The 25,680-nt window shown below is 36.6% G+C and overlaps 1 protein-coding gene across 1 annotated transcript in view; it reads left to right on the plus strand.

Annotated features, from left to right (window-relative positions):
* BAZ2B (bromodomain adjacent to zinc finger domain 2B) overlaps nucleotides 1–25,680 on the plus strand; it is a 416,357-nt gene that overhangs the window by 156,971 nt on the left and 233,706 nt on the right. The window contains exon 3 of the mRNA XM_025261158.3: nucleotides 14,090–14,132. The gene's annotated coding sequence lies outside the window, so the exon portion shown is untranslated. The remainder of the gene's footprint in view (nucleotides 1–14,089; nucleotides 14,133–25,680) is intronic.

Here is a 25,680-nt window from a genome sequence, read left to right on the forward strand (position 1 = left end):
AACCCCATAGACGGCAGCCCACCAGGCTTCCCCGTCCCTGGGATTCTCCAGGCAAGAACACTGGAGTGGGTTGCCATTTCCTTCTCCAATGCATGAAAGTGAAAAGTGAAAGTGAAGTCGTTCAGTCATGTCCGACCCTCAGCGACCCCATGGACTGCAGCCTTCCAGGCTCCTCCATCCATGGGATTTTCCAGGCAAGAGTACTGGAGTGGGGTGCCATTGCCTTCTCCGTGCAAACTATTTTAATATCCACCTTATTTTCTGATTATTTAACAGTTGCCAGGTTTTATGAATGTTAAAACAATATGCTTCCTTATGGATATCAACTGTTTATTAACTATTTGATGTTGAGGAGGAAGAGAATTTGCAAGCAGTTAAAGGACTTAGTGTTGACATTGATGTATGTTATACAGTAGATCCTTATAATATCAAGATGTGTTTTCTGCTACCAGGTGTTAATAGTTTTAATCTGCAATCTTCATTTTCACAAATTATATTCTTTTATGTTTTGTCACTCATTTTAAAAACTGATAACAGTTCACAATCTTTAAAATTTCATTATGAACACAACAGTGTTCATAGTGTGAACTCCACAACAGAGATAATAAAGAAGCCAATTAAAGACTGGGCAAAAGATTTTAACGTTTCTCTAAAGAATGTATACAATGGCAGTAGGCACTTGAAAAGGTGTACAACATCAGGAAATGCAAATCAAAACACAATGAGATAATACTTCATATCTACTAAGAGAACTATAAAAAGGCAAAAACAATGAAAGATAAGTGTTGGCAAGGTTGGACTGTATGGAAGTCTCATATACTGTTTGTGGGAATGTAAAATGGTGCAGCTACTTTGGAAAATAATTTTTCAATTAATAAGTTAAACAGAGAGCTACCATATGACCAACTTATATTCCTAGGTATATATCTAAGAGAACTGAAAATTTATATCCACATAAAAACTTGTACATGAATATTCATAGTGTTATTTATAATAGCCCCAAGGTGGAAACAACCAAAATATTTATTAACTGATGAATGGATAAATAAAGTGTGCATATAATGGGATATTATTCAGCCACACAAGGTAATGAAGTACTGACATAAGTCACAATATGGATGAGCTGTGAAAACATCATGCTAAATGAAAGAAGACAGACGGGAAACATCACACATTATATGATTCCACTTGTATGAGATGTCCAGAATGGGCAAATTCATAGAGACAGATCAGTGGTTACCAGAGGCTAGGAGGGAGAGTGGAGAAGAAAATGGGTGATGACTACTTAATTGGTATGGTGTCTTTTATTCAAGAATTAAATAATGGTGATGGGTGTACAACATTGTACTAAATGTTGTACTCAAGAATATACTAAAACCTGAATTTTATAGTTTAAAATGGCAAATTTTGTTGTTACATAAATTTTATCTGTCTAAAAAATTATTGTGGTTTCTAAAATTTTAATATTTGGGAAAAGAAAAACATGAAGAATACCACTTTGTATAGTTCATCTCTTATTAAACTTACATGGAACATAGTTGAACCATATTGCTTTAGGTGCATAAATGCTCTTCTAGTATGATGCCAAAGGCCAGTCTCTGAGGGAAGTAAACAGAAACTGCCCTTCAGGGACTTCTCTGGTGGTACAGTAGATAGGGATCCACCTGCCTATGCAGGGGACCTGGGTTTGATTCTTGGTCTGGAACGATTCCACATGCTGCAGAGCAACTAAAACCGATGTGCCACAACAAGTGTGAGCCCACAGTCGAGTCAGCGACATGTAGCTACTAAACCCCTGTGCCACAACGATGGAAGCCCATGCACCCTGGAGTTCTCACACCACAAATTCTGAGCCCAACTGCTGAGAGCCTGTACTCGGCAACAAGAGAAGGCACCACAATGAGAAGCCCACACACCACAGTGAAGAGTAGACCCTGCTCTTCACTGCAACTAGAGAAAGCTAGCACTCAGCAACGAAGACCCAGCACAACCAAAAGTAAATAAATGCATAAATAATTTTAAAAAAGAAAAAGTCCTTGAAAACGCATTATTTTGCTTATTGCTGGAATATTTTTGACTGCTCAATAGAATGACTTTCCTCAGGTCACAGTTAAAAAAAGAGCTGTGCTTTCTTTAAGATAATTTCTTTTCACTTTATGAATACTGTGAATAATATATACATACAAACAAAAGTTGTTTATGACAGTCTTTTTATCTTTGCATTGGTTACCGGGGGAGTGAAAGACATATGCTTGGTCCTTCAGTAACAAAGAGTACAGGGCCTTATGGCTTGCAGTTTTGAAACTAACCTCTTGGCCCAGTCTTACTTTTCTCATTCTCAAGTTCTTATTTTTATTATGGATATTATGTACCTAATTAGTATATTACTTCATATTTTAGACTAGGTCACAATATGAAAATATACAGAGATAAAGGATGCTGTGATTAGAGGGAAGAAAGCCTGAAATGCAAATGTGTTTGAGCAACTTATCTACATTAATTTACGCTAATATATAATTAGTAATTGTCTTTATAACTTTCAAATTAACTTTTTTAAGGAGGCAAGGGAAAATGGACAAACTCCAGGAGATGGTGGGGGAGAGGAAGACCAGGCATGCTGCTGTCCATGGGTCGTGAAGAGTCGAACATAGCTTGGTGACTGAACAAAAACAACAATTAATAGGCAGAAAGAATGGAACTTTGGAAATGATAAACATTTGTATAATTGATTGATAATATGAAGTGCTTTCAGTTTTGAATAGAGTGATAAGTAATGAATAGAGTGGTGCTGGAAATCCAAAAATGGAGATGGGTCAATACAGAGGAGGGAAAAGGGAAAGTATAGTGGAGATGTTTTTTGAAATTGCTGGCTTTATTTTTTGTCTATTATTGATCCTATTTAAGCCTCAGTGTGCATAATCAAATAGCTGTGTATGGCATTATCTCTATCCTGTGCAGCCGCACATGTTTAGTTTAGAAGGACATTGCTGTCACATCATAAAATGTGTCAACATTGCTTTCATATTTTTAACCTTACAGCCTCTATTACAAATAATATTGCTTCTAAAAAAGTTTTAATTTAATTATATCTAGTGTCTTCTCCTGTGATTTTAATATAGTTGCCATAGAATTATTAAATTAGTTCATATCTTATATTTATTGTCTTTGCATTTCCAGCAGCATGGACAGATTTATACATTTACTAGGTGCTTAGTAATCATTGATTTTGCTTTTGTAATTTTCCCTATCAGCATTTTATACTTCCCTAAATCCTTCTCATCAGTATATCAACTTACTGTAGTATTCCTCTATTTTAATACAAAACCTTTCAAGATCCCACATCCCCCTCAAGCGACAGTGCTGTTTCTCTACAATTTTTAGTAGCAAAACTCCTTCAAAGTGTTGTTCATATATACTGCATCCTCATATATCATATGCAATACATCCTCATTGCACTTTCTATCACTACCACCATCACCAAACTTTTTCCTACCCTAGTGTTCTCCATCTCATCCATGTTGTTACTATTAAATGCTTTTAAGTGGCTTTTTTCCCCCATCAAGTACATAGCAATAATTGCATCTGAGCCTTATACCTCTCTTTCATCTGTGTACCTCAAAAAATTTTATAAGCACAATTAAGTAAAAGTTACAACATCCCTATGAAGTTGATAATTATGGTATGGCAAACTGAAATACTAAGAGATTGCCTAAGTTATCTTATGTATGTATGCCAAAATCCTAAAAGTAGACCAGGGTAATGTAACATTTTGTTGACACCATTAAACCAGATTTCTTTTTAATGATGAAATCATTTTAAGAGTTCTCAGAAAAAATGAAATAGTAGTAATAATTACTTAATATCCCTAAGTATTCATAGCGAAGTTCTTTTAATAGAGAAGAGTAAAATGTATGTTATCTGAAATTTAGTTATTTATTAGTGATGGCAACTTTGGTGGTTTGTATCTAATGAAGTATTTTTTTTTTTGATTGTTGTTAAATTGCTTAATTGGTGCACCAAGTCTTCATAGCCTTAATTTGAATTGGATATTTAAAGGTTTGGAATCGAATAGTTTCATTTAAGTCTTTTAGCTATAGTACATGAAACCTTTATAGAGCTATGTTTGTGTTTTTCTTGCCTGCTGGCTTGCTCAAGTGAGGTGGTTTTTTCCAAGGCAATTTTATCACTGGAAAATTTTGATTTGGCATTTGTTGACAAGACTAAGATGGATTCTAATTTTGATAAAAACTAAAATTTCCCCATAATTTTAAATAATGTATTTTACTTTAGTTAATAGTAATCCTTCAAAAACTTTACCTCTCTGTTGCTAAAATTTGAGTTGAATTCCGTAAGAAAAAGAACTTAGAGAAATAAAAATAGAGCCAAAACAGCATATGCTGCTGCTGCTGCTAAGTCGCTTCAGTCGTGTCCGACTCTGTGCGACCCCATGGACTGCAGCCTACCAGGCTCCTCCGTCCATGGGATTTTCCAGGCAAGAGTTCTGGAGTAGGGTGCCATCGCCTTCTCCAAAAACAGCATATAATTTTTCTTAAATGAAGCCCTTCATTATATTACTTCACCCAAGTGACTAGTTCATTTTTGGATATTGTGTATATACTAGCCTCAAAAATATTTCAACACCTGTTGACAGTGACAGTGACTTTCTTCCTTTACTGGGTGCCCATTTATGGCCCTAAAGCAGAAACCCATGAACTAGGGAGTAAAGATTTTGAGAAGTACTAATTAGTGTTGAAACCATAGGGTGGTAAACTTTAGAAAAAGATCCAGCTTTATATATGCTTAAAAAAATTCACCAAATCTAATAGCCAGTTGAGCTTTGTTTCATGGATGTTATTATCAGCAAGATTATGAAGTTGCTATTTGAGCTCTGCTGCTGCTGCTGCTGCTGCTAAGTCGCTTCAGTCATGTCCGACTCTGTGCGACCCCATAGACAGCAGCCCACCAGGCTCCCCCGTCTTCTGGAGTGTGTTGCCATTTCCATCTCCAGTATTTGAGCACTAGCTAAACTTTATTGTAATAAGGCTTATGTTGTTTAAAAATTTTGTTAGTTAACCTATGAGAATTATACGTTTTAGAGAATTCTTAGTCACATAGAACATTAAGGACAAGTGTTGCATGTGAAGGATATGATATATTTTGAAGGAGTGACAGCTTTTGTAGTAAGGATAGTAAAATTATTTCTTTTATTTTAGTAATTAGTGGAAGTTAATTTTTTTTTTTTTATCACATCATGCAGCATACAAGATCTTAGTTCCTTGACAAGGGATTGAACCCAGGCCCCCTGCATTAGGAGCATGGAATCTTAACCACTGGGCAGCCAAGGAAGCTCCATAAATGTAATTTTATTTCATAAGAAATGTAAAATCATTGATAATACAAGAAGTGCTTTTTAATTTGATTTATTTTATATTTATTTTTATTGAAGCATCGTTGATGTATAATATTGTGATAGTTTCTGGTATACAGCAAAGTTATCCATATATATTCTTTTTCAGATTGTCTTCCTTTATAGATTATTACAAGATATTGAATATAGTGCCCTGTGTTATATGGCAGGACCTTGTTATTTGTCTGTTTTATGTATAGTAGTGTGTATCGGTTAATCCCAAATTCCTAAAATATCCATGTCCCATCTTTCCCAATCCCCTGGAGTAGGAAATGGCAACCCACTCAAGTATTCTTTCCTGGAGAATTCCGAGGATAGAGGAACCTGAAGGCTACTGTCCATAGGGTCACAAAGAGTTGGACACAACTGAAACGACTTAGCACATCGCACACAGCACAACCATAAGTTTGTTTTGAGTCTATTTCTGTTCCATAAATTCATTTGCATTATTTTTTTTTTTAGATTCAACGTAGAAGTGATATGATATATTATTTGTCTTTCTCTGTCTGTCTCATTTCACTTACTGTGATAATCTCTAGGTCCATCCATGTTGCTGCAAATGGCATTATTTCTTTCTTTTTATGGCTAAGTAATATTTCATTGTGTGTGTGTGTACCACAACTTTATCTATTCATCTGTCCATTAGGTTGCTAATATGTCTTGATCATTGTAAATAATGTTGCTATGAACATGGGAGTACTGTATCTTTTCAAACTAGGGTTTTCTCCAAGAAGTGCTTTTTAAAATGCCATCTGTTCATGTTTGATTTTACTTAAAGTAGTATTTGTTTAGCTGAAGAGAAAAGTAGTATGGGAAAGAGTGACAAAAAGTTAGAACCATGGTAAATCATCTCTTTAAAACCTTAAAGAGATGTACAACATATTTTGTTTTTGCTTTTGGTTTTCTTTAATAATTAAAACAGAGGGGAAGCTCACTTTGTTTTAGGTTTTGATATGACAAAGTTTGGTGGAAAATGAGAAACTGGGATTTCCCTGGTGGTCCAGTGGCTATGGCTCCATGCTCCCAATTCAGGGGGCCTGGTTTTGATCCCTGGTAGGGGAGCTGGATCCCACATGCCACAGGTAGGAGTTCGCGAGGCTCAACTAAGACCTGGCACAGCCAAATAAATAAAAATTCAAAATTATTAAAATGAGAACTCTCATTGGCTGTATTTCCAGACTTTGCTCTTGGGAGGCTATAGTGTTATCACTTTAGAACTTCCTGGTATCTTTAGATAGTGGGCTTCTGGTTATTTCTAATAGCAGGTATTGAATTACAGTCATCCCTTGGTGTCTAGGAGGGACTGGATTAAAGTACATGGATTAATGTGCAGTGGCAGAAATCATTGGAACCCCGGCCTTCACAGCTTCTCTGAACATTAAGGGAAGATGGACATCTAATATTTTACTGAATACACTGTTTACACTTACAGGTGAAACTGAGGACAGAAAGCATTCACTGAATTTGTTGTTGTTATTGCTTAGTCACTAAGTCATGTCTGACTCTTTTTTGACCCCATGGTGATGGATTGAAGCTCAGCAAGCTCCTGTGTCCATGGGATTTTCTAGGCAAGAATAGTGGAATGAGTTGCCACTTCCTTCTGCAGGGCATCTTCCCACCCCAGGGACTGAATCTACATTCTAGGCAGATTCTTTCCCACTGAACTAACCAATAGGAAAGCCTATTCAGTGAATATTATGCTCCAAAACACTGCTTGAAATTGGTCCTATCTGTTCAAGCTGCTTTCTTTCTTTCCTTTCTCTACCTTTGGTATCTTCCCCCCACTACATCAGGAAAACCACTTTTAGCCAGACACCACCATAGTCACTGTTTGTACAGATCAGGAAATGATTTCTATCACTTCAGAGCTTTGTTGCTTTTCAAGTATTAAGTTGATTGGTGTTTTCATAATTTGACAAAACTACTTGACAAAACTTCTGTTCATGTTATATAAAATCTTCTATTTATATGTCCACTCTAGATTAGACAGCAGACTTCTTTCATGCATACCATATCACGTGGGTCTTTTTGTTAAAGCTTGCTCATATTTTTTTCTTAAAACATAATAAGACAGGGAAAATAATTGTTGTCAAAAGAAGTTCCCAGGATCAGGACTATTAAAATTATTAATAAAATGAATTTCTTTTTTTCTAAATTTGGTTGAAGTTTTAGTCATAACAGTGCATGAATAAATGAAGTAAACCACTTCTACCCAGCTGATTTAGATTTAAATTTAAAGAGATTTAAAACTCAGCTCTCCAAACCCAAGACTATTTCCTCTTACAGGCAATATGATTCATCAAGAATTCTGCAATAAAATAGACCTTCTTTTCCACTCAACATAAACTTGAAAGTTATTTGAAGATAATTTGCCTCCAAATTTGGAGCAGTGTCCCTGAATGGAACATATCCTATCCAACATGGTTGAGGGTTATGTCTGAAAAAAGAAAAAGAAAGAAAGAAATTTTCAAATATTTTAGAAGGATCATTTACACTTTGATCTTAGTATAGTTTCAGAAATGCCTAGTTGTGCTGTTTAATATGCTAGTAGCTACATGTCGATATTTAAATGTAAATTAATATTTAAAAGTCACTAACCATATCACGAGTACTCAGGCACATTTGGCTATGCGCTAGGTATTGGACAGTGCAGATATTAAACTTTTTCATTTTGCATTGTTTCATTGGACAGCTTCGTATAGAATAGAGTTGTCCCATGATATCAGTGGGGAATTGATTCCAGGACTTGTTATGGATATCATAATCCATGGAGGCTCAAGTCCCTTATATAAAGTGGCATAGTACACTCAGGTCTCCCTTATCTGTAGCATGTGGAGACCACATCCCATGGATATTGATACTGTGTTCCACTAGTGGTAGATCACATTTTTACCAGTTTTCTCAGATTATAGATCCCTGTTATTTACAATATCATTTCCCTCCAAAGTATTGCTTATCAAAGTATGTGATTTTTTTCCTATCAAATAATTTCCCCAAGTAATAGAAAAGAACAATAATGCACAGGATTTGAAAGAGCTAGATGATGACAGAAGTGTGTTTAGATTGTTATAAAGTTTGTTATTAACCTTAGAAACATATGCCAAATTCTGCACAGTTGTGATCCTCTAAAAAATGAATGACAGATGCAGACTTTCCACACTACAATCCAAGTTTACAACACTGAAATGGCCTACAAGTAGCATATGGTTTATGAGATTACTTTTCATTTATATATTTTAGAGGTAATTTTTATTATATAACCACACCTTGCATAGAATACAGAGAAAACATTAAACTGATTTATAAATGAATGATTAAATATTTTAATGACTAATACTTTAAACGAAGGCGCTAGTGGTAAAGATGGACTTTTGGTGGCCAGATGGTAAAGACTCTGCCTGCACTGCAGGAGACCCAGATTCACTCCCTGGGTTGGGAAGATCCCCTAGAAAAAGAAATGGCAACTCACTCCAGTATTCTTGCTTGGAGAATTCCATGGACAGAGGAGCTTGGTGGGCTACAGTCCATGGAGTCGCAGAGTTGGATACGATTGAGCAACTAACACAGTTGCAAAGAACCCACCTGTCAATGCAGGAGACATAAGAGACATAGGTTTGATCCTTGGGTCAGAAAGATCCCCTGGAGGAGGGCATGGCAACCCACTCCAATATTCTTGCCTTGCAGAATCCCTTGGACAGAGAATCCTGGTGGGCTACAGTCCATGGGGTCGCCCAGAGTTGGACATGACAGAAGCGACAGCACGCACGCACGCAGCATATACTTCTGTGTTCAGATTGAATAGGATGAGAAAATGTCAGATTTTTAAATTCATTTATTGCTTTGAATCTTTTCAGTAAGTTCAGTTCAGTTGCTCAGTCCTGTCCGACTCTTTGAGACCCCATGAATTGCAGCACACCAGGCCTCCCTGTCCATCACCAACTCCCGGAGTTCACTGAGACTCACGTCCATCGAGTCAGAGATGCCATCCAGCCATCTCATCCTCTGTCGTCCCCTTCTCCTCCTGCTCCCAATCCCTCCCAGCATCAGAGTCTTTTCCAATGAGTCAACTCTTCGCATGAGGTGGCCAAAGTACTGGAGTTTCAGCTTTAGCATCATTCCTTCCAAAGAACACCCAGGACTGATCTCCTTTAGAATGGATTGGTTAGATCTCCTTGCAGTCCAAGGGACTCTCAAGAGTCTTCTCCAACACCACAGTTCAAATGCATCAATTCTTCGGTGCTCAGCTTTCTTCACAGTCCAACTCTCACATCCATACACGACCACTGGAAAAACCATAGCCTTGACTAGACGGACCTTTGTTGGCAAAGTAATGTCTCTGCTTTTGAATATGCTATCTAGGTTGGTCATAACTTTCCTTCCAAGGAGTAAGTGTCTTTTAATTTCATGGCTGCAGTCACCATCTGCAGTGATTTTGGAGCCCCACAAAAAATAAAGTCTGACACTGTTTCCACTGTTTCCCCATCCTCTTTCCATGAAGTGATGGGACCATGATCTTCGTTTTCTGAACGTTGAGCTTTAAGCCAACTTTTTCACTCTTCTCTTTCACTTTCGTCAAGAGGCTTTTTAGTTCCTCTACACTTTCTGCCATAAGGGTTAGTTGCTGCTGCTGCTGCTAAGTCACTTCAGTCGTGTCTGACCCTTAGGGACCCCATGGACTGTAGCCTACCAGGCTCCTCTGTCCATGGGATTTTCCAGGCAAGAGTAGTGGAGTGCGGTGCCATTGCCTTCTCCATAAGGGTTAGTTAGGTATGGATAAATATCCTAACTTTGTGTATATTGAAACTTAATGTAGGGTTATCAAGTGAAGGTAAAGCTAAAATTAGTTACAGAAGGAAAGACTTTTTCCATTTGGGGGCAGAGAAAGAAGAAAAATAGTTTCATCCTAATTAATGGAAACATTTGATTGTAACTTAAGATTCTTTTCCCACACTTCAACATTATTAGATGTTTTCTGAGGGTAAATATAGTTGAGATTTTCTCTGTGTGTATTTACTAAAATGGTGGCGTGTAGGGGAAAAGTACATAACCAATACATTAGTTGAATTATGTTTTCATAAAATGTATTACTACTTTTTTATAATATGTCTAATTTGAATATATTTCCTAGTGTTAAGATGATTTTTTAAAAATTACCTTTTCCTTGATTATAAAAGCCACCAGGGTTTTTATTAGAAGCTTTGTCTGGCTTTATCCTCTAGTGTCGTTTTAATTTCAAATGTTTTTTCCTCGTGTATTTGCAAATACCTGGTAAGTTATGTGTAAAAATTGCTACCATGATGAAAGAATGTCTCTGCTAAGTTTTTATACTTTGAGGATTAGGACTTTAAATCAAGTAGCATTTTACACCATAGATTTAGTCTTAATTATCTTGTTTTTTTCCAAAAAAATAAAATGAAACATTTATCTTTTTATTCAATTACTTATATTATTTGAATGTAACTATTTAAAAATATTTAATATCTTTTTTCATTTAAGAGTTTTGTATAAAGTATAATTGGTTCTTTCATAAGACTTTTTGTATTGACTCTTTACCATCACAAGCTTGTTTTTTTGGTATTGATTGAAGTTGAGAGCATAAAGGAGTTCCCTGAAGGCAGGTTTTTGGATTCAGAGAGTAAAGTAATCCATCTATATGCTTCTGATCTGATTTGATATAGTGGGAGCATGGGTAGTTCAGAGAGAATTAATTTCCTGTCTTATATTCTCTTATCCATCCATGCATAATTTAAAACTAACATGTTCTCCACCTTAATAATCTTTCCTCTTTTGCCTTCAGTGTATTTTTCGTTTCTCTATTTCTTGAACTTAAAAAATAACAAAACACAAGACATTTTCACCTCTCTTGCTTCCCATGAACCTTACTTATGCATGCTTAGTCGCTCAGTCATGTCCAACTCCTTGCAACCCCATGGACTGCAGCCCACCAGGCTCCTCTGTCCATGGAGATTCTCAGGCAAGAATACTGGAGTGGATTGCCATGCCCTTCCCAACCCAGGGATTGAACCCAGGTCTCTCGCTTTGCAGGCAGATTCTTTACCATCTCAGCACCAGGGAAGCCCAAGAATACTGGTGGGTAGCCTATCCCTTCTCCAGGAGATCTTCCTGATCCAGGAATCAAACAGAGTCTCCCGCATTATAGGTAGATTCTTTACCAGCTGAGCTATCAGGGAAGCTCAAACCTTATTTGTAGGTATTCCCCAAATTCTGCTTAATGGTCTGTCTTTACTTTATATTCATTTCCTTGGTGAACTCACCCACTCTCTTGGCTTGAGTTGTACTTTTTTATATGACTCTTTTTTTTTTTTTTTTTACAGTATAAGATTTATTTGTTTATTTTTAAAAATTTTTTTTTAAATTTTATTTTATTTTTAAACTTTACAATATTGGTTTTGCTGAATATCGAAATGAATCCGCCACAGGTATACATTTGTTCCCCATCCTGAACCCTCCTCCCTCGTCCCTCCCCATACCATCCCTCTGAGTCATCCCAGTGCACCAGCCCCAAGCATCCAGTATCGTGCATCAAACCTGGACTGGCGACTCGTTCCATATATGATATTATACGTATTTCAATGCCATTCTCCCAAATCATCCCACCCTCTCCCTCTCCCACAGAGTCCAAAAGACTGTTCTATACATCAGTGTCTCTTGCTGTCTCGTATACAGGGTTATTGTTACCATCTTTCTAAATTCCATATATATGCGTTAGTATACTGTATTGGTGTTTTTCTTTCTGGCTTACTTCACTCTGTATAATAGGCTCCAGTTTCTATTCTATGTCACAATTTCTACCTGTTGTTGAGAAATGTCTCCATTTGAATAGCCTTTGGTAACATTGGGTTTATTTATTGTCCAACATGAAAGTCACTCTACTCTACCACTGCAGGTTTTTTCCATTGTATCCCCGATAATCTTTCATTCTCTGATGTCCTTGTTCCTGTACTTAGTTTAGTGTGAAGTCCTCTTATTTCTCCATGTAAGATGTTGCATGGGTTTCCCATTCTGTCTGTACTCATCTTCACTGTCCAGACAGTCATTATATCACACCTGTAACTCATTGTACTCACTTTCCCACCACTCCCTGCTTTGTCCACTTTTTTTTTTGAACTTCCCAAATTCTCCCTGCAGTGATTTTTAAAAATGCATACAAAAGTTGTTATGGCATATTTTTCTTAAATAGAAATTGTAAGCATTTTTATTTATATGTCCCTCTGGGCATAGTGCTAGATGCAGTAAGAAATCAATAAGTAATTGTTCAGTCATTCATTCAGCAGCTCTTTCTTGAGTAGTTGTTGGGTTCCAGCTATTACACTAGTGCTCCAGTGATCTTCTCTTACAGAGCTAGCAGCTGAAAAACAGTCTCTGGTGGTAAGAGAAGGCTTCTCTGAGGAACTGACATTTTTATCAGACTGAATGAAGTAAGAAAGCCAGTCCTGTAAAGATACAGGGAACAATTGCTCCAGGCTGAGAGAACAGCAAATGTCAAGGCCCTGAAGAGGGACAGGTTTGGTATATTTTGGGAATATCAAAAAGGTCATGGTGACTGGGACATAGTAAGGAGAGAGTGACAGAAGCTGTAGTCAGGAAGCCAGGTGACAGAGAGACTAATAGGCCATGGTAGGTATTACAGATTATATGCTAATTGATGGAAAAGCCATTGGACAGTTTTGAGTAAGGGAGTGATGTGAGCTGATACATTTGTCGCTGAGTTAAGGACAGTAGACTAGAATCGTGATATAGGAGAGCAATATCTTGAACTAGTGAGGTAAACAGCAGTAACAAGGACAGAATGGGGAAGAATGGTTGGCAGGATGGATTGGGTGGGAGGTGTGGATAAAAAGAGGAACCAAAGGAGACTCAGTTCTGTGTGCTCGGGCAAGTCATGCATCCTCTCCAGCGTCTGTTTTCCTGAGTGTATAATGAGAAATACCTCTTAACCACTTTGAAGGAATTCTTATGAGAGAATGAAATAATAATGAAAGCTAATTATGAATCTTAAAACACCATTAATGTTGTATTACTTTTAAACACTAAACGTTTAAAAGCTCACCTTAAATTACTTCCCTGGTAGCTCAGCTGGTAAAGAATCCGCTTGCAGTACTGGAGAGGCCGGTTCAATTCCTGGATCAGGAAAACTCCTGGAGAAGGGATAGGCTATCAATTCCAGTATTCTTAAGCTTCCCTGGTAACTCATCTGGTAAATAATCTGCCTGCAATGCAGAGTTTCTCCTGTTGATTGATAATAAGGAGTAGATCATGTTTTGGGCATAGACTGAGCAGCTGATTTAATCATAGAAAAAAAAGGATACCTATCTTTCATTTGTTTTATAGTATGTTTAAGACTGATTCTCTTCTTAGTAAATATTTGAAAACAAATAAAACTAATCTGAGTGACCTATTGTTTATTTACTAATATGTTTACTCTGGGGTGTTGTTGATTATAAATGAAACATAATTTGCCATGCAATAAGAAATAATGACCTATAGATAAACTCTAGGTGTTTTATGCTTATTTGTGTCATGCCAATTGTACTTTTCCTGATAATTTTAGAATACCTTATGGCATCATGACAGACAAATATTCTAAACAAAGTTTTTAGTTTTTGAAACTACTTACTCAAGTATGATTCAGCTGAATGTATTTCTGTTTTCCTATTACAGATTTCTCAACAGTGATGTCACAAGATTGACCACATTGATCACAGTAAGACTAAAATGATAATGAAGCTTTTAAAGATGTTTTGTTTTCTCTGAGAATGAGAAGTTAGAAAATATTTATAATTTTTAATTGTTACTCTTTCTTTCTACAGCCAATTGAATATTAACATTTAATGATTCATATCTCACACTCTATAGTTTATTTAAATAGTTCTTTAAATGATTTTAAACACTTTAAATGAAAATTATCCTTAATTTATAACTGAAATTATATGCCCAATTATATATACATATTTCAGTGTGAATCATAATTACAACCTGAATCATCATTTTTAGTTTTGTTTTTATAAAATATGGTACAAAATATTTGAGGTGACTCCACATTAGGAAAAAGATTATAACAATAAAATTACTTGGGACTGCAATCACATATTACGAAGGACTGTGAAAACAGCATTCTTGAAAGGATTCTTAGACTTCTTTTTAAAATTTTCATTGATGTATAAAGAGTCTTCCAAATATGGAGAGTTGTTCAAAAGGATAGTTTTCTTAAGAAATGGATACTTTTCCTCTTTAATTTTAAAATGTTAATTTCTACTGTGTATAAGGAAATATGCTACATAAAGAAAAAGTTTATCCAAGGTTTTGATCTATATTATTAGAAAATTCTAACTAGTAAAATCTGAATTGCAGTAATGAAATTTTACAGCATTTTTGAAAATGCCTTTTAAATAAGAGGAAAAAATTGAGTATATTATTTATTCAGTGAGTCTGCTTCTTTAATCCTATTTTAATTGTTCATTAGAAGAAGTAATTATCAGAAATGTTAATCTGTATATATATAATCTTTATGTTTTAACATTTTTTTTGAAAACTGGTTCATTTGTTAAATTTAACATTTTTCAGTCCAGAAAGAATTTTTATTGTATTTTTAAAGGCTTTATCATCATCGTTGAGTCTACAGATTTTTATGGCATGTTCATTCATTTTCCTAAGGGAGCCATTTTAAATATCTCTGATTTGTAACTCTTTGTTTGTTTGTTTTTTCTTAATCAGAACTTTATGGCCCTAACTAATGGTTTACAGCAAAATATTAACATATTTCTGTAGCATCCTTCTGTTTTGCATCTAGTGTTTTACAATCAAGGAAGTTAAAATTAACATCGTATGAAAAAGGTATTTTTTTATTAAAAAATGCTGACCCTCAGTACATTTTTAGATTAATATTAAGAGAACATTTAATTACAACTGTTTGAATTCAAGAATTTCAGAAAGAGAGGTAGTGTTCAGATTTAACATTATCAGATGTTAAATAAGTTAAAACATTAAGTATTCATATGAGAGTTTCATAAGTACCTGATAACAGAAACCCTTTCTCATAATGTCAAGGTTGTGAAGCTTTCTCTAGCCCCTTGAGTCAAGAAAAGTGGGTAGATTTCAACACTGACTCAGGCTGAAAGTATTGAGAGAGTAGTTCAAGTGTTGACCATGGGACTGGAATAAAATGAGACGGGGGAAGGCTGATATATTCAAAGAAAATGGAGAGATTAAAGAACTAGTCAGGGTAGATAAGATTGTGGTTGAAATGGGGATATTACAGATTTTTTCAGAGCTGAAGCTGTACTAAGTATTTATATATTATATAATATACATCTTATATATATAATTTTTTCTTCAGAAATTTTCAGAACTCAGGAGAATTTCTGTTTTTAAGCTCTATGTTACTGGATTAAGCAAAAAGTTTATTCAGGTTTTTCCATAACATCTTTGGCCAACCCAGTATATTCCACTGAAATGTCATTATCTTCTGAATGATCTTTCTCTTCTTCCTGGCCATCTACTGAAGCCTATACATATGTGGTCCTCAGTTTAATTTTATTAAAGCATTGCTCTAACTCTTTTGTTTCTCTACTTGAAGATATTTAGTGACTTTCTGTTTCTTGTATGATCAAATCCAGACTATCTAACTTGGTATTCAAGACCCCTCCTAAGTTTGGTTGTAACATATTTCCTAGACAAATATCTTATTATTCAAGAAGACCCACTACATTCCACACAATGTGGACTACATTCTCCACCCTGAATATACATTTTGTCTCCATACTTACATTCATGTCATCCCCTTTTCCTGGAATATTCTTTTTCTTTTTCAGGCTTTTATTGCTCTTGATGAAATTAAACCTCCTCTTGAATGTCCTGTACACATGTAATCATCTCTCTGAGGCCTTCCCTAATCATCCTAATTGAAAATAACTCTCTCTCCTTAGTTGTTTGGTAATACTCAATTTTTATTATTCTGATGTAACTGATAACATATATTCCCCTGTATTTTGCATATTTTAATATGTATTTAATAAATGCATATTTTAATATGTCTTTTCTAATTGTATCCAGCAAAATGTTTTGTTAGTACCCACAAAGAACTAAATTAGTATCTTTGTGTGTGTGTGTACTCAGTCATGTCTGACACTTTGTGACCGCCCCCACCGCCGCAAGGACTGTAGACTGCCAGGCTCTTCCATCCATGGGATTTCCCAGGCAAGAGCACTGGAGTGGTTTGCCATTTCCTTCTGCAGGGACTCTTCCCAACCCAGAGATCGAACCTGTGTGTGCTTTATCTCCTGCGGTGGCAGGCACATTCTTTACCACTGAACCACCTGGGAAGCCAGAGTATCTTTCACTTTGATTCAGTTCAGTCTCTCAGTTGTGTCCAACTCTTTGTAACCCTATCATAGACTGCAGCACGCCAGGCCTCCCTGTCCATCACCAACTCCCGGAGTTCACTCAAACTCATCGCCATTGAGTTGGTGATGCTGTGCAACCATCTCATCCTCTGTTGTCCCCTTCTCCTCCTGCCTTCATTCCTTCCCAGCATCAGGGTCTTTCCCAGTGAGTCAGTTCTTTGCATCAGATGGCCAAAGTATGGGAACTTCAGCATCAGTTCTTCCAATGAATATTCAAGACTGATTTCCTTTAGGATGGACTGGTTGGATCTCCTTGCTGTCCAAGGGACTCTCAAGAGTCTTCTCCAACACCGCAGTTCAAAAGCATCAATTCTTCGGTACTCAGCTTTCTTTATAGTCCAACTCTCACATCCACACATGACTATTGGAAAAACCATAGCTTTGACCTTTGTTGGTAAAGTGATGTCTCTGCTTTTTCATATGCTGTCTAGGTTGGTCATAGCTTTTCTTCCAAGGAGCAAGCATCTTTTAATTTCATGGCTGCAGTGAACTTCCAGATGTTCAAGCTGGATTTTAAAAAGGCAGAAGAACCAGAGATTAAATTGCCAACATCCGTCAGATCATCGAAAAAAGATTATCTTTAGTTTTCTCACATTAAAACTGAAACAAGGATATGAATACATGAATGTCCAAAATTGAGCCATAGGAAGCAGGCTAGATAGGAAAGAGACTAACTTTTAGAACCAGAGCAAGTGCGAGTACTGATGTCACTGCATGTATACTGTGTATATGACCTTTAGCAAGTCAGCCTCTTTGTGCCTCTGTATTTTCACAGAATGATTTATGCATATATGTAAAAGGATTTTTATAAATATTAGTTACCTTTCTTCCCTCTTATGTAACTTTTTGGTTTGCTCTTTTATTGATATGAGAAGGGGCATTTCCTTCTACAGGGGATCTTCCTGACCCAGGAATCAAACCTGGGTCTCCTGCATTGCAGGCAGACGCTTTACCGTCTGAGCCACCAGGGAAGCCCTTATGAAGAATAGGAATATATTCAAATTTACCTTACTTCCACACTATGATCTTTTCATCTATTCATTTTAATATATGGATTTGTACTTTCTATCTTATATATAGAAATGATAACTTTGTTGACTCACATAAGATCCAGGAAAGAAACTGATTAGATCTGTTGATATTATGTGATTTTTTTGGGGAATTGGGGGAAGGGAGTCAGACCTCATTAGAATACCAACATCTTAAAAGACCAGAATTAACTTTAGAACAGTTTAGGTTATGCTAAATTCCCCTTATGTAACAAATGACAAAACCAACATTCAGTAGTTTGAAGGTAGGTGGCTTGCATAATGGTTAAGAGGAACTGGGTCAGAAAAACCTTTACATTTGTGCTGTGATATTTAATATAGCTGTTTTGCTCTTGAGTCACTTAGATAGTGACTCAAGATCCAGTTTGGTTTTTTCTGTTTAAAGTGGAATAATGTTTAATGGAATGTTGTGAATACTAAATGAAAAAATGCTTACTACAGAAGCGCAAAACCCAGACCGAAGTGGTAAATTCTTTTGACCCCTTATCATAGTCATCATCATCTGTAAAGTTACTTGCCGAAAGTCACGTACTGTGAAATCTTGATCAAAACCTGGTTTTTCTTTATTCTAACTTTTACTTCTGTTTTGTGATCACTCTACTTGATTAAAAATCTCTATACAGAATTTCTAAGAGATACAATAAACTAACTGATGGAGTTTTTTCTTCCCAAATTTCCCCAAATCCTGTATCTTCTCTAAGAGTATTCATGCAGTTTCATTTACATGCAGTTTTGTTTATATGTAGTTTTATTAATACAATGGTTATATTTTATTTTAAATATTTTTATTTAACATTTTGACTCATATTTAATAACCTGTTACAAAACAACTTTTATAATAATTAAAGTAGCTTTTTCTGTTTTTATTGAAATTTCTTTTTCCTGTTGGTAATTTTACTGTGAATATTATTTAAACTTCATAGAGATTAATCTCTACCAATAGAAATATTTAACTTAAAAATTGAAATTTAGAAAAAATTACTATATAATTTTATAGTATACACACTACTAGAAATATTGGTGTTAAATAGTAAATGTCAGTTATGTACCTACCTCAGATAATATATTGGATAAGGCAATGGCACCCCACTCCAGTACTTTTGCCTAGAAAATCCCATGGACAGGACAGAGGAGCCTGGTATGCTGCAGTCCATGGGGTCGCTAGAGTCGGACACGACTGAGCGACTTCACTTTCACTTTTCACTTTCATGCATTGGAGAAGGAAATGGCAACCCACTCCAGTGTTCTTGCATGGAGAATCCCAGGGACGGGGGAGCCTGGTAGGCTGCCGTCTATGGGGTCGCACAGAGTCGGACATGACTGAAGCGACTTAGCAGCAGCAGCCCATAATATATATCCAAGCCCGGCAGTGATTGATTGTTGTACCCTAATGTCGGTTTTTGTCATCTACTAATCTTTTCCCAGCCTATTACTACCTGGAATGAAACTATCACTTTCAGTCTCACTTACAGCTAAATGTGGTCGTGTGACTAAGTTTTAACTAGAGATACATAAGAAGTAGGACTGTGTGTAGCTTGCGTGGAAAGTAGCCTTAAAGGAAGAGGGGTATGCCTTCTTTTCCCCCTTTCCTCTATGCTTGCTGATATGGGGATCTGATAAGTGAACAATGAGGGAAAACCACAAATTCAGAATGGGCAAAGCAGTAAGATTTAAAGTCCCGGATAACTTCAGAATGTCACCTTGCCCACTCTGACTTGCTTATACCCTTGACTTGAATGGGATAAACTTCTATCTTATAAGCCACTCAGTTTTGGGCTGTCACTCATAGCCAAAATTTACCTTGATTTACATCAAGATAATATAACAGAGTTTACACCATTGTTTTAATGTCTTCGATTTATTTATATTTCATTTATTTCCCTTGAACTCTGTTGTCACTTTTTTTTGATATAAATTTATTTATTTTATTTGGAGGCTAATTACTTTACAATATTGTAGTGATTTTGCCATACATTGACGTGAATGCACCACGGGTAAACATGTGTTCCCCATCCTGAACCCCCCTCCCACCTCCCTTCCATCCCATCCCTCTGGGTCATCCCAGTGCACCAGCCCCCGAGCACCCTATCTCATGCATTGAACCTGGCTGGCGATTCTTATATATGATAATATACATGTTTCAATGCCATTCTCCCAAATCATTCCACCCTCTCCCTCTCCCACAGAGTCCAAAAGACTGTTTTATATATCTGTGTCTCTTTTGCTGTCTCGCATATAGGGTTATCATTACCATCTTTCTAAATTTCATATATATGCATTAGTAGGGACAGGGGAGCCTGGTGGGCTGCCGTCTGTGGGGTCGCACAGAGTCGGACATGACTGAAGTGACACAGCAGCAGCAGCATACTGTATTGGTGTTTTTCTTTCTGACTTACTTCACTCTGTATAATAGACTCCAGTTTCATCCACCTCATTGGAACTGATTCAAATGCATTGTTTTTTAATAGCTGAGTAATATTCCATTGTGTATATGTACCACAGCTTTCTTATCCATTCATCTGCCAATGGACATCTAGGTTGCTTCCATGTCCTGGCTATTATAAACAGTGCTGCAATGAACACTGGGGTACACATGTCTTTTTCAATTCTGGTTTCCTCAGTGTGTATGCCCAGTAGTGGGATTGCTGGGTCATATGGCAGTTCTATTTGCAGTTTTTTAAGGAGTCTCCACACTGTTCTCCGTAGTGGCTGTACTAGTTTGCATTCCCACCAACAGTGTAAGAGGGTTCCCTTTTCTCCACACCCTCTCTAGCATTTATTGCTTATAGACTTTAGGATAGCAGCCGTTCTGACTGGCATGAAATGGTACCTCATTGTGGTTTTGATTTGCCTTTCTCTGATAATGAGTGATGTTTAGCATCTTTTCATGTGTATGTCTAGCCATCTGTATGTCTTCTTTGGAGAAATATCTGTTTAGTTCTTTGGGCCATTTTTTGATTGGGTCGTTTATTTTTCTGGAATTGAGCTGCAGGAGTTGCTTGTATATTTTTGAGATTAATTCTTTGCTGCTTCGTTTACTATTATTTTCTCCCATTCTGATGTTGTCACTTTTTGATGGCTTGAATTTTAGGAGAAGAATAGAATGATTCACTCTCTTTGTCTCGGCAAGGAGACTAGGGAAATCTTTAAAAAGACTAGGGAAATCTTGAAATATTTAAAGAAAAACTAGACATCTAGGCTAGTTTTGAGGTATGAGTTACAAGAGAATACAGAAAGAGAAAATAAGCATATAGATTGAAAATAACATGTATTCAGGGACACTTAACCATTTTAGTTCATTGTTGTTGAAATGTAAAATTTGAGGAAGTAATGAGCCTAGAAGTCATATCTTATAGGAGTTTACAAACCAAAAAGTTTGGTAAGTGCCAAGTACCTAATGAAGTTTCTTCTAATGTTAATAAGTTTAGTATTACTCATGGTTTTTCCCATTAAATATTTTTAAAATAAATATATTTTTATACAAAGCATTTAGGAAGGAAGAACAAAACTATTTATTGACTCCTTAAGATACTAGATGATCTCTATTTGAGCCTTTGACAAATATAGAAGACATAGTATTACATTTACAGGTAATTAACTGAGAGTCAGAAGGGTAAAGTGTCTTTCCCAGTGTGCTAGTTAAGTCATTATTTGGAAATTACAAAAATCAAACATTTAAGAACAAGTCTGCTATGTATTATATGACTTTTATTTTTCTTCTTTTCTAATACCAAAAAGAGTTATAGCCAAATTTAAAATATCTTTAATAAAATATAATAAGTGATTGAGCCAGAATTTATGGAAATAAAGAATTTCTGTATTTTATGACAATGAATACATCTAAAACATTAAATTTAAAAATCTACCATCTTAAAATCATAAACTGTCTTAAACATTTTGTTTTCTAGAGTCTGAATTGTGAACATGTCTTCAAAGTTAGTATATAGCAGCCATTTAAATTACTTTATACAGATCAATTTTCTATTGCTATTGTGTATTTGAGTAAAAGAAACCTCCATTCACTCCTATTGCATCTCACCAAAAAGTTGCAGGTTTAACATTAAAGGAGCTAATAGTATGCATGGTGTTCTTAGTATGAGTACCTATAGATAGAAATGATACCCTGTTGCAGAGACCCTACTGAACTTTCAACAAGTGAAAATGTACAATGTTACATACTCATTTGAATTAAAGATGGAAAGGGAAAGTGAAAAGTTGCTCAGTTGTGTCAAACTCTGGAAGCCCATGGACTACACAGTCCATGGAATTCTCTAGGCCAGAATACTGGAGTGGGTAGCCTTTCCCTTCTCCAGGGGATCTTCCCAACCCAGGGATCGAACCCAGGTCTCCCACATTGCAGGCAGATTCTTTACCAGCTGAGCTATCAGGGAAGCCCTGAATCCTTGGATTAAAGATTACTTCTTATGTAAAAATTCTAAATGAACTAGTTTTCATTCCCACCAACAGTGTAAGAGGGTTCCCTTTTCTCCACATCCTCTCCAGCATTTATTGCTTGTAGACTTTTGGATCGCCGCCATTCTGACTGGCGTGAAATGGTACCTCATTGTGGTTTTGATTTGCATTTCTCTGATAATGAGTGATGTTGAGCATCTTTTCATGTGTTTGTTAGCCATCTGTATGTCTGAAGAGTCTTCTCCAGCACCACAGTGTGAAGGCATCAATTCTTTGGTGTTCTCCCTTCTTTACAGGTCTCACAATCATACGTGAGTACTGGGAAAACCATTCTTGACTATATGGACCTTTGTCAGCAGAGTAATGTCTGTGCTTTTCTATACACAGTCAAGGTTGTTCATTGTTTTTCTGCCAATCATCTGATTTCATGGCTGCAATCACCATCCAGTGGTTTTAGAGCCCAAGAGAAGAAATCTGTCACTACTTCTACCTTTTCCCCTTGTATTTGCCATGCAATAATGGGGCCAGATGCCATGATCTTGGTTTTTTTTAATATTTAGTCTTAAAATGGCTCTTTTACTTTCCTCCTTCACCCTCATCAAGAGGCTCTGTAGTTCCTCTTTGCTTTCTGCCATTAGAGTGGTATCATCCACATGTTTGAGGTTGTTGATGTTTCTCCTGCCTGTCTTGATTCCAGCTTATAACTCATCCAGCCTGGCATTTCTTATGATGTGTGCAGCGTGTAGGTTAAACAAACAGGGTGACAGCAGACAGCCCTATTGTACTCCTTTCTCAGTCTTTAACCAGTCAGTTGTTCCATACAGGGGACTGTTGCTTCTTTACCCACATACAGGTTTCTCCGGAGACCTGATGGTCTGGTATTCCCATCTCTCTAAGAGCTTTCCACAGTTTGTCATGATCCACACAGTTAAAGGCTTTAGCATAGCCAATGAAATAGAGCTAGATGTTTTTCTGAAATTCCCTTGCTTTCTCTATAATCCACCAGATGCTGGCAACTAGATCTCTAGTTCCTCTTCCTTTTCTAAACTCAGCTTGGACATCTAGAAGTCCTTGGTTCACATAATGCTGAATCAGCCTAGCATGCAAGATTTAAAGCATGACCTTACTAGTACGGGAGATGAGTGCAATTATCTGATGGTTAACACATTCTTTAGTACTACCCTTCTTGGGAATCAGGATGAGGAATTGAGAATTGACCTTTTCCAGTCTTGTGGCCCTTCTGGGTCTTCCAGATTTGCTGACATAATGAACGCAAAACCTTGATGGCATCATCCTTTAGGGATCTGAATAGCTATGTTGGAATTTCATTCCATCCACTAGCTTTATTAACAGCAGTGCTTCTTAAGGCCCACTTCACACTCCAGAATGTCTGTCTCTGGGTGACAGACCATACCGTTGTAGTAATCCAGTTCATTAAGATATTTTTTATACAGTTCTTCCGTGTATTCTTTCCATCTCTTCTTGATCTCTTCAGCGTTTACTAGGTCTCTACCATTTTTATCCTTTATTGTGCCCGTCTTTGGGTGGAATGCTCCCTTGATGTTTCCAATTTTCCTGAAGAGATCTCTAATCTTTCTCCCTTTGTTGTTTTCTTCTATTATTAAGCACTATTCATTGAAGAAGGCCTTCTTATCTCTGCTAGATATTCTTTGGAACTCTGTATTTAATTGGATATATGTTTCCCTCTCTGTCTTGCTTTTCACTTCTCTTTGTTCTTCCGCTATTTGTAAAGCCTCCTCAGATAACCACTTTGGCTTCTTTTCTTTTTCTTTGGGATGGTTTTGTTTGCTGCCTCCTGTACAATATGGACCTCTGTCCATAGTTCTTCAGGCACACTGTTAACTAGATCTAGGCCCTTGAATCTCTTCATTGCTTCTACTATGAATTCATACAGGATATGATTTAAGTCATACCTGGCTGGCCTAGTGTTTTTCCCAGTTTTCTTTAGTTTAAGCCTGAATTTTGTTTTGAGAAGCTGATGATCTGAGCCACAGTCAGCTCCAGGTCTTTTTGTTGTTGTTGTTGGCTGTATACAGCTTCTCCATCTTTGGCTACAAAGGATATAATCAATTTGATTTTGGTATTGACCATTTGGCAATGTCCATATGTAAAGTCGTCTCTCATGTTGTTGAAAAAGGGTATTTGCTAAGACTAGTGCATCCTCTTGGCAGAATTCAGTTAGTTTTTGCCCTGCTTCATTTTGTTCTCCAAGGCCAAACTTGCCTGTTATTCCAGGTATATCTTGACTTCATACTTTTGCATTCCAATCCCCAATGATGAATAGAACACCTTTTTTTAGGTGTTAGTTCTAGAAGATCTTCTAGGTCTTCGTAGAACTGATCAACTTCAGCTTCTTTAGCATAGGTGGTAGGGGCATAGACTTGGATTACTGTGATGTTGAATGGCTTGCATTGGAAATGAACTGAAATCATTCTGTCATTTTTGAGTTTGCACCCAAATACTGTATTTCGGACTCTTTTGTTGATTATGAGGGCTATTCTGTTTCTTCTATGGTATTCTTGCCCATGATAGTAGATATAATGGTCATTTGAATTAAATTCACTCATTCCATTTTAGTTCACGAATTCCTAGGATGTTGATGTTTATTCTTATAATCTCCTGCTTGACCACGTCCAGTTTTCCATGATTCATGGACCTAACATTCCAAGTTCCTATACAATACTGTTCTTTGCAGCATCAGATTTTACTTTCATCACCAGACCCATCCACAACTGAGCATTGTATCTGCTTTGGTCTAGCTGCTTCATTCATTCTGGGCTATGGTAATTCTCCTCTGCTCTTCCCCAGTAGCATATTAGACACCTTCAGACCTGGGGGACTCATCTTTTGGTTTCATCTTTTTGGCCTTTTATACAGTTCATGAGGTTCTCACTGCAAGTATACTGGGGTGGTTTGCCATTCCATCCTACAGAGGATCACGATTTGTCAGAACTCCCTGCTATGACCCGTCCATCTTGGGTGGCCCTACACGGCATGACTCATAGCTTCATTGAGTTATACATGCCCCTTCACCTTGACAAGGCAGTGATCCTTGAAGGGGGTATTACATCATAAGGGTACCTAAAATTAGCATGTCATAGATGTTAAAATAAGTCTAACTAATAGAAATATTCCTGATGCTTTCCTTATGTGAGTATCTTTAAAAAGCATTACATCAATAAGTATAAGTAAACTTTGCCACATGCAAAGTATGCCATTTATTTTTATGCTGCTTGAAATCTTATTATCTGATTTTCTTTCTTAGAAGAAAACTCCTCACCTTTTGTTCATAAAATTGATAATTTTCTCTTTATTGTCTTTGCCAATGAATATTCATGTCTTTTTTTACTCAAGTTTGTATCATATT

This window comes from Bubalus bubalis, chromosome 2 (assembly GCF_019923935.1).
Source record: "Bubalus bubalis isolate 160015118507 breed Murrah chromosome 2, NDDB_SH_1, whole genome shotgun sequence".
In the NCBI taxonomy this organism is placed as follows: Eukaryota; Metazoa; Chordata; class Mammalia; order Artiodactyla; family Bovidae; genus Bubalus; species Bubalus bubalis.